General features: G+C 37.3%; 1 protein-coding gene across 8 annotated transcripts in view; it reads right to left on the bottom strand.

Moving 5' to 3' along the window:
• Window positions 1-18,037, bottom strand: part of ELF2 (E74 like ETS transcription factor 2) — a 93,442-nt gene that overhangs the window by 26,833 nt on the left and 48,572 nt on the right. For 2 of the 8 annotated variants that reach the window (XM_067735051.1, XM_067735054.1), the window contains exon 2: window positions 16,547-16,649. The exons of the other annotated variants lie outside the window; for them this stretch is intronic. The gene's annotated coding sequence lies outside the window, so the exon portion shown is untranslated. The remainder of the gene's footprint in view (window positions 1-16,546; window positions 16,650-18,037) is intronic. 8 annotated transcript variants of the gene reach the window in all.

Here is an 18,037-nt window from a genome sequence, read left to right as displayed (position 1 = left end):
CCACTCTCTCAAGAATGGTAGTTAGTATCCATTCACCACCAGGGCTTTCAATATGACTTCTGAACTGACTCAAAAATCAGCATCTCTAGGCTTGACTTATTTTTTTTTTTTTTTAGTGCTACATTCTAATTTCCAATTGTACGGTAAACATCTTTATTTGGATAACCCACTGGTACCTAAAGGTCCGTTATCTACAAATCTCCTTTCCTCTATCAATAACATCACCTTCATCCCAAGCTAGAAATCTTGAGTCATCTGTGTTCCTTGTTTAGGAAGTCACCTCTTGTACAATTTTTGAGGAGGATTTTAAACGTATGTAAAATTACCAAAAAATATATATATATAACAAACAGTCACGACCCCCGCATCCAGAACAAACAACTGTTATCATTTTGTCATCTATACTTGAAGGTGCTGTTCTTCCCTAAGAAATAACACGTTACATGTGGAGATAATAACATCGTTGAGAACTACCAACAGTCCTCATTCACCATTCTGTCTCTCCAAAGAAACCACTATCATGAGCTTTGTGTATATTCTTCCACTCTATGTTTTACACTTTTATGTTTTCACATCTGTGTACATTTATGCATGTGTGTGTGTGTGCATGTATCCCAGAATGACATACAGTAGTACTCTGCATGCTTTGGGTACATAAATGACATTATACTACATATGCCATTCTAAAATTTATTTTTTTCATTCAAGATTCATATTCTATCCATGTTGGTGTAAGTAAATATAGCTTTGCTTTTTACATACTTCAAATTATCCCAGTGCACACATACACCCCATTTTGTTCAAAAACTTATCTACTGATAGGCAAATAAAGTTGTTTCCATTTTTCACTTTTATAAACAATGCTGAAAAAAATTCTTATCTATTTTTTCTTAAGCATGCATGTATGCCAGAGTCTCTCCACAGCATACACCTACAGAGAGAATTTTTAGGTCACAGAATAAGTGCATTTTAAATTTACATGTTACTCTTTCAAAGTAGCTGTGTAGGTCTAAAACCCCACTAGTGATGTGTTAGTGCTCCCATTTTTCTTACGTTCTTGTCAATACAAGATATAATCAAACTTTAAAAATGTTTGCCATCTGTTGGACGGCAGGAAATTTTTCACTGTTGTATTAATTTGCACGTACTTAGTATGTACTGAGGATGAACATTTTTTTCATATACTTATTGGCCATTAACATTTCCCCTATGAATTTCCTATTCATATCCTTTGTCATTTTTCTATGACACTTTTTTGTCTTACTTATGTGTAGAATGTTAACATACACTAGACAGTAATTCAGATATGTGTTCCAACTATCTTCTGTCAGGCTGCTGTTTGACTTCTACTTTGGTTGGTCTACGGTATCCTCTATCCTACAAAAATTTTAAGTTTTGATCCAGCCAAATTAATATGTGCTTTCCCTTACAGTGTATGTTAAATAGCCCATGGAATAAAAAGGAAATCATAAAGGAATTGAGAAATATTTAGAAATGAATTACAATAAAAATACAACCTGTCAAACTATATGTGACACAGCTAAAACCGTACTCAATGCCAGGAAATGAAAAGGTTTAAAAATATATAAGCTAAACATTCAGTTGATAAAGATGGAAAAATCAACAGAACAAACCCAAAGAAAAAAGAAGGAAAGAAATAATAAAGAGCAGGAAAAATGAAATAGAGAGCAATAATTTTTAAAACTAGAAAAGATTCACAAAACCAAAAGTTGATTTTGGAAAGATTAATAAAATAGATAGACCTCTGCAAGGATAACCAAGAAAAGAAGGTACAAATAAGATACAGAACAAAAGGGGAGAAATAACCCCAGATACAATACGTATAAAAATAATAAATCAGTATTATGAACAATTATACACTAATAAAGTTGAAATCTGGATGGACTGTATAAAGAAGCTGTATAAACTATAAAAAGAAAAACTGAATAGAATAGTAAGTAGCAAAGAAATAAAAATGTAGCCCAAAACCTCCTCTCTACAAAAAAAAAAAAAAAAAAAAAAAAAAAAATTACAGGCTTAAATGTACTTTTAGGAAAACTCTAGCAAATTTTTAAATTAATTCTTATCTTACAGAAATTGTTACAGAAAATAGGAGAAAAAAAAGTGAAAGCAGCCTAGATTATTTGATGAGCCTAGTGTAATCTTGATTCCAAGATTAGATAAGGAAAATACAAGAAATTATAGTTCCATATTACTTATGAAAGGTCCTTAACTTAAAGCAAAACAGAGCAAAATGATGAGTAACATGTATCCTCAAACGCAAGGAGAATTCAATGCCTGAGAACTGATCACATTAATATATTCCAGAAGAAAAATCATGACGTATCAAAGAATGCTGAAAAAGCATCTGACAGGAGTCCATGTATAACTAACACAAAAAACAAAACCAAAGGACTACACGGAAACTCCTTAACCTGGTACATGTTATATACTAAAACCTACAACAAACATTAAACTTCAAGTTGAAACTTCAGATACAGTCCCTTCAAGATTAGGAAAAAAACAGGACTGCCAATGGGAATGTAAACTGATGCAGCCACTGTGGAAAATAGTATAGAGGTTCCTCAAAAAACTAAAAATATGACCCAGCAATCCCACTCTTGGGTATATATTCAAAGAAAACAAAAACATTAATTAAAATGATATATACTCCCCAATGTTCACAGCAGCATTATTTACAACACCCAAGAAACAGAAGCAGCCAAAGTGTCCATTAACAGAGGAATGGATAAAGAAGATGTGGTGTGTGTTTATGCGTGCGCGCACGCGCACACACACACACACACACACACACAATGGAATACTACTCAGCCATAAAAAAGAATGAAATTTTGCCATTTGCAACAACATGGATGGACTTGGAGGGTATTATACTTGGCGGAATAAGTCAGACAGAGAAAGAAAAATACTGTATAATATTACTTATATAAGGAATCTAAAAAAATTAAACTAGTGAATATAACAAAAAAGAAACAGACTCACAGATACAGAAAACATACCAGTGGGGAGTGGGAAGGGGGAGGGACAAGACAGGAGTAGGGGATTAACAGGTACAAAGCACTATGTATAAGCTAAATAAGCTACAAGGATATATTATAAAGCATTGGAAATATAGCCAATCATTTATAATGACTATAAATAAGAGTATAACCTTTAATAATTGTGAATCACAGGACTTCCCTGGTGGCGCAGTAGTTAAGAATTCACCTGCCAATGCAAGGGGCACGGGTTCGATCCCTGGTCTGGGAAGATCCCACATGCCACAGAGCAACTAAGCCCGTGTGCCACAACTACTGAGCCTACAAGCCACAACTACTGAGCCCACGTGCCGCAACTATGGAGCCTGCATGCTGCAACTACTGAGCCCGTGTGCTGCAACTACTGAAGCCTACATGACTAGAGCCCATGCTCCACAACAAGAGAAGCCACCGCAATGAGAAACCCGTGCACCACAACGAAGAGTAGCCCCCCCCTCACCGCAACTAAAGCCCGAGCACAGCAACGAAGACCCAATGCAGCCAAAAAAAAAAAAAAAAATTGTGAATCACTATGTTGTATACCTGAAACATATAATATTATAAATCAACTATACCTCAATAAAAAAATTTTCTAATTAAAAAAAAATTTAAGAGAAAATCCACCACCAAAAAAAAAATAACCAGGAATGCCAATTAATATAACTATTCTTAAACATACTGGAGTTCTTGATGAACATCATAAGGAATAAAAAAGAAAGAAGATGACTGGAGACTGGAGAGAAGGAGGGCTGAGTTGCCTCAGCTCAGGCCATCCTAGACCGGTAAGCTCCCAGCTGATCCACAGGCAACCACAAACAGGAGAGTAAAACGTGGTGGATGTCAATCAGGGAGAATTATGCAGCAGTCAGAAACAACAGATTACATACATACAAAGCAACATGCATGGATATTAAGAATGGTATTTACTTAAAAAAAGTAGGAAACAGAGCAAGATACGTAGTACCATTTCTATAAACTTTAAATTTATACAACAAAATATACACACTTAATACACTAAAAAAATACCTATTAATCAAATTAAATTTGATGCTTATGAGGGAGACTGGATTTTTATATAAATAAAAAGGATAAAGAGGAATAAATAAATCAATTGAAAAAAAAATAAAAGAGGGTATGAAACAGGGCTCTAGCTTTACTTTTCTCTTTATAAAAAACTAGCTATCCTAATATAATCTACCGAATAGTCCTTCCTTTCTATAAATCCGTGTCTATTATATACTAGGCATAAATACATGCTTACTCTTTCCGGGCTCTCTAGTCTATCCTACTCAACTATTCATCTGTGGGCCAATAACACATTTAAAAATACTGTAGTTTTAGAATCATTCTTTATGAATAGGAGGGCAAGTACCACACACTTTGTTCTTTTGCAGAATTATCTAGATTATTTTTGGACCTCTACCTAAGAGTTTGTCAGATTCCACCAAAAACAAGTCCTCTTGGAATTTTGACTGGAACTGTATTGAATTTATAGATTAATAGGGGAAGAATTAACAGCTTTACCATATCCAGTTTTCCATGTGTTTGCAGCTGCTCACTTTGTAGGTTTTCAAATTTTCTGGCAATAGGTTGTTTATAGTATTTTCTTATAGTTTTTAAACTCTCTATTCTGTTGGTCATATTTTTAATAGTACTCATTTTTCCTTATCTGTCTTTATAGAGATTCATCCTTTTTTATTAATTTTATGGTATTAATAATCTATTCTGTTCTATTTCCTATTTAATTAATATAGACTAAGTATTTCTTCTACTCAATTTGGATTTATTCTGTTGGTTCTTTATTAACATCTAGAGTTGAGCTGATACTAATTTTATCAACCTTTCTTATTTTCCAATTAACCCACTTAGAGCTATTAAATTTCTCAGTGAGGAGCTTCCCTGGTGGCGCAGTGGTTGAGAGTCCGCCTGCCGATGCAGGGTGTCCCTGTCCGAGAAAAGCCCACATGTCGCGGAGCGGCTGGGCCCGTGAGCCATGGCCGCTGAGCCTGCGCGTCCGGAGCCTGTGCTCCGCAACGGGAGAGGCCACAACAGTGAGAGGCCCGTGTACCGCAAAAGAAGAACACACAAAAAAATTTCTCAGTGAGTTCTGCTTAAGTCACATCGAAAATTTTTGCATGCAATGCTCTGTTATTTTTAGCTACAAATATTTTATAAATTTCATTTCCTCTTTCATCCATTAATTAGTGAGCGTTTTTTCTGTTGTTTTTTGGGTTTTTTTTTTTTTTTTTTTGCGGTACACGGGCCTCTCACTGTTGTGGCCTCTCCCGTTGCCAGAGCACAGGCTCCGGACGCGCAGGCTCAGAGGCCATGGCTCGCGGGCCCAGCCGCTCTGCGGCATGTGAGATCTTCCCGGACCGGGGCACGAACCCACATCCCCTGCATCGGCAGGCGGACTCTCAACCACTGTGCCACCAGCGAAGCCCTAATTAGTGAGTTTTTATTATTTTATTTTATTTTTATTTTGGACACACTGCACGGCTTGCGGGATCTTAGTTCCCTGACCAGGGATTGAACCCAGGCCCACAGCCCACAGCAGTGAAATCACCGAGTCCTAACCACTGGACCACCAGGGAATTTCCAATTGGTGAGTTTTTAGTTGCCAATATTATAAGTGTTTTGGTTGTCTTTTCATTGTTGATTTCTAACTTTATTGCATTATGATGAAATAGTATATTTTGAATGACACTGATTTTCCAGACATTGTTGAGATTCTTCTATGACACAGTACACAGTTAAAGCTGACCTGTATATAACTGGAAAAAGAAAATGTACAAAGTACAAATGTACAATTAACTACAGTGTTCTATAGATCTCCAGCTTATAAAATCTGTTAATCCTGTGGTTCAATTCTTTGATGTCATTTTAAATTTTGTGTCTGCCTGATTTTTCAATTTTGACAGAGCTTTTGTTTTTTGGGGTTTTTTTTGAGGCAAGGAATACCACTTTATTCAGAAAGCCAGCAGACCATGGAGATGGCAGACTACTGTTTCCCGACAGAGGTGTTTCGAAGTCCCAGTTTTGTAGACCTGTCCACTTCGCCTTGCAATTCTGAAAGCTTTTAATTAATTTATTTATTTATTTATTTATTTATTTATTTACTTTGCCACACCATGTGGCTTACGGTATCTTAGTGGATCTTCCTGCAGTGGAAGCGCAGAGTCCTAACCACTGGACAGCCAGGGAATTCCTGAAAGTTTTTACTTTAAATGGTATTTCAAGGCTATGTTGTTAGATGCATATAAGTTTATGATGATTATATTTTCTGGACTGCTGCTTTTAGCAGTTTGAAGAGCCTCTCTTTGTCCCAATTAAAGATCTGCACCCTGAATTCTATTTTATTACAGCAGATTTATCTGGTATTTCTCGGATAAATATATTTTTCCATTCTTTTAATTTTGTTTTGTGTATCTGTTAAAAACAGCACAGACTCGTGTTAAGATCACAATTGGTAATTTTAATATAACTGATGTTTTGGACTATTTCTACAGTCTTGATTTTTTAAATAAATGTTTTATTTATTTATGGCTGCGTTGGGTCTTCACTGATGCACGTGGGCTTTCTCTAGTCGCCGCAAGCGGGGGCTACTCTTCGTTGTGGTGCGCGGGCTTCTCATTGCGGTGGCTTCTCCTGTTGCAGAACACAGGCTCTAGGTGCGTGGGCTTCAGTAGTTGTGGCTCGCGGGCTCAGTAGTTGTGGCTCGCGGGCTTAGTTGCTCCTCGGCATGTGGGATCTTCCCGGACCAGGGCTCAAACCCGCATCCCCTGCATTGGCAGGCGGATTCTTAACCATCGAGCCACCAGGGAAGTCCCTACTGTCTTGATTTATGATTTGTATTTCCATAGTTTTTTTCTGCTCTTTGTTGCCTTTCTGTTAGATTGGTTGAAAGTTTAGTTTACTCCCTAACCTACCCCCCAACTTAGTATTTCGGAAGCCAGACCTTCTATTATTTTAGTATGCTCTAGTTGCTTAAAATAAATGTCCTTCTTTTCACTTCTCATCTTCTCCAGATCATGTTTCACACAGTTCCTATTTAATTCAAAGGCCACCAAAATCTGGTTCCACTCTACCTTTCTAGGCTCACTTTTCTCAACCATATGCCTCTAGAGAGCCTTATCTCCAGTTAAACTACACTACTTGTCAGTTTCTAAATAAAATACAAAATTTCTGAAATTCTGTTCCGGTTCATGCTGTTTTCTGATCCACTCACTCATTCAACAAATACGTTATTCAAAACCTACTTGGTGCCTGGCTTTGAGCAATACCAGTAAACACAATGCATATGGTCTCTGGACTTATGAAGCATTGGTGGAAAGACTAAACAATAAACACAAATAGAATAAAGTAAAACTTCATGAATACATGAATTCTGATAAATTTTAACTGGGAATTGGCTCCCATCGCCCACAGCAGTCACTGGACTACACAGCTACCAGCAGGTGGCACCAAACCACCAAAGTCTGACCTCAGACTGACTTGGATACCTTATTCTGAATCCTGGAACCCATTCCACACACGCACTTCCTCCTCCGCAAAGACTGACTCGGGTCGTTTTATTAAACTCCCAAGAATGCCATTTTTATGTGATATGAATTTTTTAGAACTACTTACTACTTCATCGTGGGAGTTTACTGTATCACAAGTTGTAGGTGCTAACCAAAAAAGAAAAGGGAATGCGAGTCTCTGACGAAAATAACAGAACAGCCCTAGTTGATCCAAAAGATGACCAGGAACGAAAAGCTGAAAAATGAAAAGCAGTATGTTCCAGAAAGAAAACAGCATACAAGAGCACCCTGGGAAGGTAAAGTCTGGATTAATGGAAAGGCGAAAAGACAACAGTGCGTGTGTATGTCTGGGGTGAGGGTACTGTGTAATTCATCAGAGTATAATGCTTAAGAGCTTGGGCTCTGGAGCCCTAGCTGACTTGAAGTCCTTGCTACACCACTTAAATAGATGTCTAGCCTTAGAAAGGTTATTCAGCCTAGGACTGCTGAAAGTATTTAATCTATTATTGTATAAAGCTCTAAGAACTATTCCTGGCAATAAAGAAATATTAATGTTAGGGTTCTGTTTTTTGTTGCTATTATTGTTGTTGCTGTCTCTAGATGGATGAGAGGAGAGCCCCATTATTCAGTGTCTTGAAGGCCATGTTAAAAATCCTGACTAGTATACTGGGCACAATTAGAACCAATAGAAGGTTTTATGGAAGGGAATATCATGATTCAATTTATAAATATTGGGTTGGTCAAAAAGTTCGTTCGGTTTTTTCCATAAGATGGCTCTAGTAGCGCTTAGTTGTCTTTAACTTCATTCAAAACAATTCCGTTAGACTGTATTGTGACAGTTCTCATATCAGCACGTATTTTTTAAAAAAAAAATTAACAAAATTGGTGAATTTTTGTGTAGCGATTTTAACACTGAAGATGGAAGGGAAAAAAGCAACATTTTCGGCATATTATGCTTTATTATTTCAAGAAAGGTAAAAACGCAACTGAAACTCAAAAAACAAGATTTGTGCAGTGTGTGGAGAAGGTGCCACGATTGATGGAACGTGTCAGAAGTGGTCTGTGAAGGTTCGTGCTGGAGATTTCTCGCTGGACGATGCTCCAGGGTCGGGTAGACCAGTTGAAGTTGACAGCGATCAAATCGAAACACAGAACAATCAACGTTATACCACGCGGGAGACGGCTGACATACTCAAAATATCCAAATCAAGCGCTGAAAATCATCTGCACCAGCTTGGTTATGTTCATCGCTTTGATGTTTGGGTTCCACATAAATTAAGCGGAAAAAATCTTCTTGACCATCTTGCCGCATGCGATAACGTAACGAAAACGTTCCGTTTTTAAAACAAATTGTGATGGGCGATGAAAAGTGGATACTGTGCAATAATGTAGAACGGAAGAGATCGTGGGGCAAGCGAAATGAACCACCACCAACCACACCAAAGGCCGGTCTTCATCCAAAGAAGGTGATGTTCTATATATGGTGGGATTGGAAGGGAGTCCTCTACTATGAGCTCCTTCCGCAAAACTAAACGACTCAATCCAACAAGTACTGCTCCCAATTACACCAACCGAAAGCAGCACTCTACGAAAAGCGTCCGGAATTAGTCAACAGAAAACCCATAATCTTCCATCAGGATAATGCAAGGCCGCATGTTTCTTTGATGACCAGGCAAAAACTGTTCCAGCTCGGCTGGGAAGTCCTGATGCATCCGCCATAGTCACCAGACGTTGCACCTACGGATCTCCATTTATTTCGGTCTTCAGAAAATTCTCCTAATGGAAAAAATTTTGATTCCCTGGAAGACTGTAAAAGGCACCTGGAACAGTTCTTTGCTCAAAAAGATAAAAAGTTTTGGGAAGATGGAATTATGAAGTTACCTGAAAAATGGCAGAAGGTAGTGGAGGTGAACACATGTGTTCAATAAAGTTCTTGGTGAAAACGAAAAATGTCTTTTTACTTAAAAACCAAAGGACATTTTTGGCCAACCCAATATATTTTTTAAATCACCTGGCCTACAATGTGAAGAACGGATTGCTTGGGGTTCCGGGGGTGGTGGGCAGGAATGAACACAAGACCTATTAGAAGGCCAAAGGCCAAAGCAGTAGCTCATATAAAAAATAACTACAGGTTGGACTAGGCTAGTAGCAATAAAGTTGGAAAGAAATTGGTAGACTTACGATATAGTTGAAGGTAAAACTGACATGATTTGGTAATGTACTAGGAGGTAAGGGACAAAAGGGTGGAAATGACGACTTCTCACAATACCCGCGCCCCCCAACCTTGAATAAAGTCTTCCTTACTGGACTTTAATGACTGTCATTGAATTTTTTTTCTTTAACACTTCCCGAATGAAAGTTTATCTTTCCAGGCTCCGCTAAAATCTGCACTCTCCGTTACAGGAGCTAACAGATCTCTCCTCCGCACTCTCACAACAGGCTTTAGGTTGTAAAGAGTTGTTTTCTTATATATTTTCCCCAATAGAGACAAGCTCCTTTACAGTCAAGGCTACATCTAATTTCTTGTTCTAGCCCACACAAAAAAAGCGCGACACGCACCAAGGGCAGCCTCAGATAACCTCGCAAATGGCCTCAAAGCCAGGGCAACTCCTCAAGCTCTTTTCTTTCCTTGGAAGGAAATTCAGTCTGCTTTCTTCTCCTTTCAACCATTCTATCTCTGGGGATTCTGTTTCCCCTAAGATTAACTGTAGAATTAACTAGTCTTTCATTAGCCTCCCCATTTCTTGCAGCTGCCAAAAACAAGTATATAGGGATTCTTTTTGTTAAAGTGCTTGCTACTAATTCTATTGAAAAACTCCTGACTCCCTTTGTGAGTTGGTAAACTGAATGCACTGGCTTCTGCCCCTTACTTTTATTCCCATGGATGAGGTTCACCAAAAGGACTTCCTGTTTTGTGTGTGGAGGCCTCTCTTCCCAGAACATAGCCTGCAGGTGAAGCCTAGACATAATAATCGGTGTCTTCTTACCTCAAATAGATAACTGGCACTTCTGAGGGCCTCCTAAGCAGGCCTGTAATGTAGCAATGGAATTAAAAACAAATGTGATTCTGCCAGCCTTGTTTTTTCCAAACCAAACGGCTAAAGTTTACTGTTGTAAATCCAAATAGTAATAGATGCCACCTGTTTGAGTTCTTTCTCCTCTTGAACCAAATCCTTGATTCCCTCTTCAAAAGAATGTTTTCATTGTAAGTTATTATTCTAAATCTTTATTTTATGAGGATTAAGTTGCAGAGGGGAAAAAAGGTGAGATAGATATATATATATATATATTTAAAAAAAAACAAACAAACAGGATTCAGATTCTCCTAAAAGTCTTGTCAAACACCATGCGCACCAAGAAGTCCCATTTTGCTAACCAGTTTAGAGACGTAACTCCTTTTTTTTTTGACGTAAAACTTTCTAGGGTCATCTTTTGCAAGCTCATCTAGCGATAAGAAAATCTCTAGGTTCTAGTTAACAAATAATTCATATTGTTCAAATATATTCTTAAGTAAGTCCTGGAGGATAACTACTTATTATCATGACTCAGTCTTATAGAAAACATATGAAAGCATTTTTCATTAAATTTAAAGATTTAATTGTTCATTCCTTTTAAGTAATATATGTATTTTGGTTGATCTACAAAGTAAAAAGAAATCAAACGTCCAGTTATGACCAAATGCTGAACGTAAACTTGGAGAATATGGGATATCTATTATAAAAACTGGTACTCTACACCTTAATAATGTCTAATGGAAAGAGAGGAAACCGGCTACATTCCTTCTTCCCTTGATATATACTCAATGGAAAAAAAAATTACAGAAATGGAGAAAAATTTTTAAATAAAAATGAGTCCTAGCTCATCTCCTAATCCCACTCCCAAATTGTAACTAACCACTGCAAACACTGTTAGTTCTCAGCACTGTCCCCTTATTTTTTGTGAATGGGAAAGTCACTCATGTTTTTGATGGTACTGTACACACATTAAAAAAAAAAAAAAAGGTGAGATTTAGGAATGCTTCATTCCATTTGACTTGCTTCTCTGTCCCTAAACCCCTCTGCCTTAACAGTCAACTATGCCCTTATGATAAAATTTAAATATGACCCATTACAATAGCAATAATGCAATCTGGAACTTATAAACTAACTACTATACCTGGCAATTCTTTGTCTTTCCTCACCTTTCCCCAACCCTATCTACTTCATACTATTATTTCCTCAAATGCTTGTTTTTCTCAACTTCGTTGGTAACCTTCTTTGAGGCCAGCCACCATGTTTTATTCAACTATGAATCACTTACTCCCTAGGAGCAGTACTGTGTGCACAGAATAGGTACTTTGTACATGATAAATATTTAGTTTAACATTATCTCAACTGTACTTAAAGACTGACATATGGAGGAGGAGAAGGGAGAATTTATCTGCTGCTTCAACTGCTTGAAAAGAAATGATTCACGAATTTATTATTTTAACTTAATTGCTAATATTAACTCTAAACAACAATCTCAGGAGTTGTTAATTTATGTATTCTGATTTGTGACAAAGCAATTTTACACTATGGTGAAGTTACATGTTTTCTTCACTAGAGTCTAAGTACTGCATGAATGCAGACATTGCCCCTCTTGTCCACGGCTCTAGTCCCATGCTCTAAGTAGTGCCTGGTATACAGCAGATGCTCAATGAATGTTCACTGGTGAACTAAGTAACAGCAGCAATGCACTACATCACCTCACATAAGCCTGAAGGAACTCTAGTACCTCTTCACCCACAACAGCAATCTTTGTGATGGGTATACTATACACAGTAAGAAACCACAGGATTAACTGAGTTCTCACGATGGCAGAAGCTCTCTTTTGATGCTATCATTCCCAACGGCCGAGGTAATGGTTCTCAAAGTATGATCCCTGGGCCAGCAGTACTGACATCAGCATCACCTGAGAACTTGTTAAAAATGCAAATTCTCCGGACTTCCCTGGTGGCCCAGTGGTTAAGAATCCACCTGCCAGTGCAGAAGACACGGGTTCGAGCCCTGGTCCGGGAAGATCCCACATGCCGCAGAGCAACTAAGCCCGTGCGCCACAACTACTAAGACCGTGTGCCACAACTACTGAAGCCCACGCGCCTAGAGCCCGTGCTCCACAACAAGAAAAGCCACCGCAATGAGAAGCCCGTGCACCGCAACGAAGAGTAGCCCCCGCTCGCTTCGAGAAAGCCCGTGTGCGGCAACAAAGACCCAACGCAGCCATAAATAAATAAATTTATATTTTAAAAAATGCAAATTCTTGGGTTTCCCTGGTGGCACAGTGGTTGAGAGTCCGCCTGCCAATGCAGGGGACAAGGGTTCGTGCCCCGGTCCAGGAAGATCCCACATGCCGCGGAGCGGCTGGGCCCGTGAGCCATGGACGCTGAGCCTGCGCGTCCGGAGCCTGTGCTCCGCAACGGGAGAGGCCAAAATAGTGAGAGGCCCGAATACCGCAAAAAAAAAAAAAAAAAAAAAAAAAGCAAATTCTTTAATTCCAGCTCACTAAGTCACAAATCCTGGAGGTGGGGCTAGCGATCTGTGTTTTAACAAGCACTCCAGATGATTCTGACGTACGCTCAAGTCTGAGAGCCACTGGCCACAGAAATTTTTCTCATGGAAATAGAAGGGATCTCAAGCCAACAAAAAGGTCATAAAATACTAGATGAGGCTTTAAAGAAATGTACTTAATGTTCAAACATTAGAATGTTTTTAGAAGAAGTTAAATTAAGTCAATCCATTAAGTGACATGAAAAACTACCAGTATAGTTGAGAGGTTTTTTTTCCTTATCAGAGATCATAAAACTGTATTCAGATCCCTACTATGAGTTATTAAGGAAAGAAAGCAGAAATAAGGCAGAATATGGAGGACAGGTAAAATAAGACATGGATGAGATCTGGGAAAACTGTTTTTTAGATTCCAACTGAAATTTAGCACTTTAATTTTATATAAAAGTACGAACCACAGTAGTTTTCACAGTATCTGTGACTCACGACCGACAGAAATCATAAAATATTTTCATATCATATTATAGTTGTTACATACATCTCAAAATATACTTTACGGTCACTACTTTGAAATTACAGCAGTAAATCAGATCTGCCACTAGATCTCATTATTTAATGCATTATTAAAGAAACATGTATTAATATGTCACAATTAAAAATAGTCTGAAAGCTACATTTCAATATATTTGGTTCCTTGGCAATCCTAGGTATTTCATATATTTAAAAACATTGTTCTGAGAGAAGGTCCACAGGCTTCACCATATGGCCAAAGAGGCCCACAATATAAAAAGATTTAAAAAACACACAGAAGTTAACAGTTAATAGCCGTGTTAAAAGTGTTCCTGACCTCCTCTAAGTTATGGGCCCCTTCACAAATCTGAGAAAACGTATAGACCCTTTTCCAAGTTTACAAAGGGGCATGGGGGACGCATTTGGGACAATGATTCCTTCTCCTGAAACAGCATTATACCAAAGCACCCACCTTTTGATTCCAAAAAGAAACGCCAGTTGTGCAAATACCTTAATCTCTGTAACTTTTAGCTTAGTATGGGCAATGAGCACATCTATAGCCCACATCTGCAGAGGCAGACAGACAATTCAGGGGAAAGTAAGAATAGTCAACTAGCTTAAAATTAGGGAACTGTGAATGAGGAGCTAAGGAGTTCAGTCTTTATTTTAGGTAATGCTTTGATTGTCTTCCTTTACTTTTCATTTTACAGTACTCAGTATTTTGGAAACAACAAAATTTGTATAAAAAAATACTTTGTTTAAAACTCTTAAAAGGCTTCCCACTTTCCTTTCGATAAGGCCCAAAAAACAGGTACAAAGCTTTCAGAGTCCTCACCAGTTAAGATTTTACCTTTTTAGCCTCATTTTCATCCCCTTTCCTCCTCATAATCCATATTCTAGCCATGTTGAATTCCTTTCTGCAAACCAAATAGGCCATGCTCTCCTTCCTCCAGACTTTCAGACACGCTACTCTCTGCTTGGCTAATTGCTTCAGACCCTTCAAACCTGTTTAAATGTCACTTCCTCAGGGAGGCATTCTCTGACCTCCTAGCCATTCCCCTACTGTACACTCTCTAAACCTTTCATTAATCTTTTCACAACGCTAACTCATCACATTTTATTGTAACAACGTGTTTAACTGTTCATCTTCTCCACAAAGCTGAAAGCCTGGTGAGGGCAAAGCCAGGGTTCACCACAAGATATTCAGCTGAGCCTGACATGCTGGTCCTCCGTAAGAGCTGGCTGAGGAATGAATGTATGGATTTGCCTAGAGACATGTTTTAAAGCATTCCTGTTTATATATCTAAGAAGTCTGAGCTATCCCGACTTGGCAACACTTACAACCTTGTGTGTTGCTCATTTAAAATTCCATATAATCTGTATTCAGCCCTGTCCTCAGTCTGAATTAACAAAACTGTATTACTTAGACACATTGTTTGTTATATATAAAATTGGAAGTTAATTAGTATTTAAAAAAACAAGTCTGAGTGCAAAGGAATGAATGCTACTAGTTTCCCCAATTAAACAAATATCCTCTAATGATCGACTATCTGGATATACTTATCTTTCCTTTTACATAAAATAGATGTCTCCTGAGAAGTATACAAATACCATTAAAATCATTCCTTTTCATTTGTTTTATTAATTGACAGGGTGGTTCTTGGCTTTTGGCCACTCTCCTTCCCATAATCAATAATCTGTAAAACATATATTCAAGGCGCACTAAAAATCAGTGGCTACTTTAAAGAGCCCTTGAAGGATCCTGTTTTAAAATGATAGTTTAGAAAGCAGAAGAAGCTTCATTTCATTTTCTTTCTAGATCACAAAATCCAATTAAAAACTGACAATTATGATAAAATTCTTTTTTTTTTTTTTTTTTTGGCCGTGCTGCTTGTGGGATCTTAGTTCCCTGACCAGGGCCCAAGAAAGCACCGAGTCCTAACCACTGGACCACCAGGTAATTCCCAAGCTCTACCTACGGACTAAGTAAAAGCATCTTATTAAAATACTTTTTCATCTCCTATACGCTCCGTAATTTAATACCTTATATGGCTACTCTGTATACTGTTAAACAGTATAGTTAGATGGTTTTTTAAATACCCTCTCTTAAATGACAGTAAAGAGTTTAGAGATCATACTCAGCACATGCAGGGACTTCCACAACTGCAACTCACCTCCATTTTTCATGAACCTGATATTTTAATATCCGATTCCCAGATAATGGGAATTTCAGGACGATTCAGAATTACATGATAACATATTTCATCAATTCTAAGACATACATTTTTTCAAATTTTGACATCTCTGAAATCAGGATGTATTTTACAATTGACGATATCCTAAAATTTGTAGTTGCCAGCACAGTTTTTCTTTTAGTGGTCTAAAAATAACGTTTCTTACAACTGATGGCATCTTAAATGAAATACTGTTAATAAAATATTAAAAACTTCTCTCTGATAAGGCTTTCTAACTAATCTAAATAATAGTATAATTATAATTCACACAATTCTAGAATCAAAACTAAATAAACTTAAGATTCACATTTTACCTTTTTAGAAAACTAGTGACCAGGCTAAATTCAAGAAAATAGATAATTGAAAGAAAACACTTCTTAAAAAATTATTTTAGGAAAAAGTATAGATTAGAGGCAGAAATAACACAAATGAAAAAAAGAAAGACTTGAAGATGTTCCGTCAGTGGTAACTTCGAAGGAAGTGAAGGCGGGAGACAGACTTAAAGTTCTGTCTAGAAGAAACAGATATTAGGGACACGGCAGGAGATTAACTTAGAAGGCAGATTCCTTAGAGGGAAAAATACTATTATAATCTTTCTCCCTCCACAAGGAGGGATCCTTGTCACCCTTTAAACAAAAAATACGGAAACACAGCTGAAATCATTGTAGTTAAATGTAAAATTGCAAACATTCTTAATAAATTAAAGACCAACCTACCAGCATTGTCTTCCTTCTGGCTCAATCTGTTTCACCTTCAGGTAATCCTAGGGTAGGGGCTCCTTTTCAGATCCCCAGTTTTTCATGTCGATCTTCTACCTCCCTGTGGCAACAATATTTTCTAATTAAAAGAGTCCTTTTGTGCCACAGGGAGGATTTCTGATGGTATAACACATACAAAAGTTATCACAGCTCATCATGAGGTCAACCTAGTCTTGAGAGTCTTCAAGAAAGAAATCTGGTTCCTTATCTTATTTTTCAATAGAAATCTGGTTTTATTTTTTAAAACTGTATTTCAAAAACCTGAACTTTCATTTATTTAAAAAAAAGCACTACTTTCTTGTTGAAGTATATAAAAACTCTTATCATTCATCTATCTTTTCAACTAACCTCTAAACACAATTTTGTTGATCACAAAAAAAAAAGTTTTCTAAGTTCTCTTGATAATTACTTTAACTAATAAGACCAACCTTTTATGTTTTGATACTTGGTTAAAAACCAAAGTCCTGTTCCCAATGAGCAGAAGAGAGAAGTAGGAAGCTACCAGATCCCTTTGAGCCAATGTTTGTTAGTAAAGGTTAATAAATAAGTCTACGTGTATTACATAACATGATGTGAATTATGCTTAAAACGTACATTAAAAAAGACCAGCGGGAAATTTAGAAAAGTGGTAGTTACTGTGCCCTCACTGGTAAGATTATGGGTGATTTTCACTGTTTATTCTTTGTAATACTTTCCAGTTTTTCCAATGAACACGTATTGCTTTTATTATTTTTAAAAAAATCAAATTTAGGTGTAAGCAAGAATGACTAAAACTTACTGTGATTTTAAGATGAAGTTAATCTAAGCATGACAACATTATGGCCTTGATATATTTTGGATGACCATATTTACGTTTTTTGGATGACTACCTTTTAATATTTTAAATAACCCTATGGTATTCAATATTTAGCATATAAACAAAAAAGAAAACATATTTACGATTTTACATAGGTGGTTCTTCATTACACTGCAATTCTAAGTCAAAACTCAATTTGCTTCAGTCTGTCTTTCTTAACAGCTATGTGTTAAACTCTGTATTATACGCTACATTCAACAAAATAAAAACATGGGCTCTGTACTCAGGGGCTTGTATGCTCACTTTGAAAACAAAAGGAGTATACACACAAGAACAGTGTAAGAAAGTCAATGACCATGTGTCTAAATCCAGATGGTCTCACAGAAGATCAGGAAAGGGAGTGTTTCACATAGGCCACAATTGCTGTGGACAGCTTCATGTGGTTGGGCCCGAAGGAATGGATAATACTTAAAGACATTCTTGATAGGAAACTATATTTGAGCAAAAGCTCAGAAGCATAAACAGCACAGCCATGAGAAGGGCAGAAAGGAAGACTGCTAGAATACAGAGTTTCTGTAGATAAGAAGGCCAGATTTAAAAGGCTCTACTTCTGGATGATTCCGTGAGTCAATGAATTTGGTAGAGAAGTGGAC

This window comes from Pseudorca crassidens, chromosome 4 (genome assembly GCF_039906515.1).
Source record: "Pseudorca crassidens isolate mPseCra1 chromosome 4, mPseCra1.hap1, whole genome shotgun sequence".
NCBI classification, from domain to species: Eukaryota; Metazoa; Chordata; class Mammalia; order Artiodactyla; family Delphinidae; genus Pseudorca; species Pseudorca crassidens.
Note: the sequence above shows the minus strand (reverse complement) of the source record. Positions and strands in the feature narration are given on the sequence as shown.